This window comes from Montipora foliosa, chromosome 13 (genome assembly GCF_036669935.1).
Source record: "Montipora foliosa isolate CH-2021 chromosome 13, ASM3666993v2, whole genome shotgun sequence".
Taxonomy (NCBI): Eukaryota; Metazoa; Cnidaria; class Anthozoa; order Scleractinia; family Acroporidae; genus Montipora; species Montipora foliosa.
In genome coordinates, this window is record NC_090881.1 from 7,014,418 (window position 1) to 7,016,917 (window position 2,500).

Genomic DNA, 2,500 nt, shown 5'->3' on the forward strand with positions numbered 1-2,500 from the left:
TTTGTCCCTGCGAACTTTCGACGAAATTTCGCTCCAAAATTCGAGCGTCGTTTCGCGATGTTTCCAGCGTAATTTCGCTAAGACAAAGAAAGAAAATTCGCCGCATTTTCGAGACCAGCGCGAAAGTTCGCTCTTAAAACAAAGAGAAAATTCGACGCATTTTCGAGACCAGCGCGACAAACCAAAAACGTAATTTCGCTTGTTGTACGCGAAATTTCGTGGTGTGGTTTGTAAAGATCGGTCATGTATCGATCGGCTATTCAGTTTTGTAAACAACTGCAGTCACTTTGACAGCACTTTGATGATCAGTACATGTATTTTGGAAATAGTTCAGTAGTTGTGTCCGTTTCAATTCTCTACAAAATTCGCCCTTTGTAATGTGTTTTATTCATCTTTCTCGGCAGAGAAGACTCGACAAAACATATTCATATTCATTGTTTTTTTATTATTTTAGTTTGAGGTAGAACTGCTGAATTGTCTGGAAAAGGTATACAATCTTAAGCTGACAATTGAAAGCATGATCCTATCGTGGAAAAGACTTGTGGATCCAATCTTGAACCTGGCCAGCAGAAAGAAAGTGGTAAACCCTAAAGAAGGTACTAAAACTGGCTCATTCTGCTAGGTTGTATACTTGCACTGTTGTGTTTTCTTTCAGAATGATAAAACCTGATTCACTTTAGAATTCACTAATACAATACAAAACAAAACTTTATTTAGAGACTGTAAACTTGTATCACTATAAAAGACAATATAGAGCAAATCACAAAAAAATGTACTCCTAATTATTAAAAGAACCTTTAGGAGTTAGCTGCCCTAGTTCCTTTGGGGACACTGTTCCAGAGAAAAGCTCCATGATAGCTGAAAATGCTACATTTTAGGACTAGTTGGGTCTTGGCCTATGATATTGAGACCAGTGTATGGGCACCAATGCAGAAATTTTAAACTAGTCAATTGAAATGTTTCAGGCCACTGTCATTCATTTCAAAAACAGATAGTGCTACATGCATCTAACCATTAAATAGCTACTGTAACAGTGTATCCAGGGGATAAATGACATATCACTTTCATCCATGATGGATAGTGCATTATCCACTCTTTAAAGAAAGAAGTGTTTCCTAAAACTTAAAGCTACTCATTGTCAGTCAGTCTTATGAAAATGTCCAGTGTACTATTATGATTATACATTAACATAGAAAGCTTAAATAACTTTTTCATTATCTTTAACCTGTATAATTAGATTCGGAATTTGGGAATGAAATCATGGCATTGCAGTGCCTGCCAGCACTCTTCAGATTACAGAATGTGGCCCACAAAGATGCAGTACAAAGTGTCATTGTTTCACCAGAGGTACAAGATAGGTGGACGTTATTCTTTTATTCTGGGTTGTTGTGAATAGGGAATTATGTCGAAGACTAAATGAAAGAGAATCCTTTATTTAATTTAAGGGACAGGCCATAGGGTAACCCTTTCAGAGGCTTAACTGAAAGCAACCTGCTATCAACAGGCTCAGCCCTGAGCACTGTTACCTATGAATACAAAGTTAAATTTAAAAAAATATATGTAAATACTACTATTTATTTGATGGTCTGTGATTAAAATAGTAATACATTAGTTAGCCTGTGTGATAGAAAACTACATGCAACCTTTAATTATCAAGTTCATTATGTTCCCTTACAGGAAGGAAGCTCCTTTGAGGAAACTAATGCAAGAGCTTCCTCACCTTCTCCATTCCTCTTGTATAACCCTGGTCAAAAGATGCTGCTTATGCAAAACAGCAAAGAAGAATTCATGGAGTTATCATTTCATGGTGAAGATGTAATCGCAAGGGCAGTAATTTCCTTAATAGGGATTTATCATATTTTCCATCTGGAATACCCAGCGGTTGCAAAAGGAGCATATCTCTTCCTACAAGAGCATGTCTTACATGACTTCCTGGCCAAGAGACCACTTCGTTATGCTGCATGCCTATTTGAGCTGAAGATACCTGCAAAGAGTAACGTCTGAAGCTCACCTTAGTTACATGCAAGCAGATTTAATACATGTAGTTCACGTATGCAGAAAAGCGTATCTTTGCTTGAGAACAGCTGTTAAGGTTTTGTAGAGAAGATGTACTTTTAGGGTTATATCAGCTCCATGCACAGTCATTATTGTAGATTGTTGACATTATTTTAGTTACGTTACAGTTGCACATTATGCTTTGTTTGAATAATAGAGTCAAGGGGACTATATACTGCCTGTAAGCAACTACTAAGTCTTTAAAAGAGAACTGTTACATCAGTTAAAACCAACATATAAAGATATAAAGCTCCCCTGTAATCAACCACTACTTCAAAGCTTAACTGACTCCTTGTCTGGATCACTGCCATAAGCAACCACATGTGCTCATGGTTTGTTTATGCATCAAGGGTGGTTTTTAAGAGATGTGACTGTATTTTTGGTTGGTGTTTGGTTTCAACCTTTTATGATAGGGGTTTTTAAAATAGGGCCAGCTGTTAACACA

The 2,500-nt window shown here is 37.0% G+C and overlaps 1 protein-coding gene across 1 annotated transcript in view; it reads left to right on the plus strand.

Moving 5' to 3' along the window:
- Positions 1–2,500, plus strand: part of LOC137982833 (uncharacterized) — a 15,973-nt gene that overhangs the window by 1,679 nt on the left and 11,794 nt on the right. Inside the window, exons 3-5 of the mRNA XM_068829989.1 lie at positions 455–596; positions 1,238–1,347; positions 1,678–2,500. The exon at positions 1,678–2,500 is cut by the window's right edge and continues 677 nt beyond it. The gene's annotated coding sequence lies outside the window, so the exon portion shown is untranslated. The remainder of the gene's footprint in view (positions 1–454; positions 597–1,237; positions 1,348–1,677) is intronic.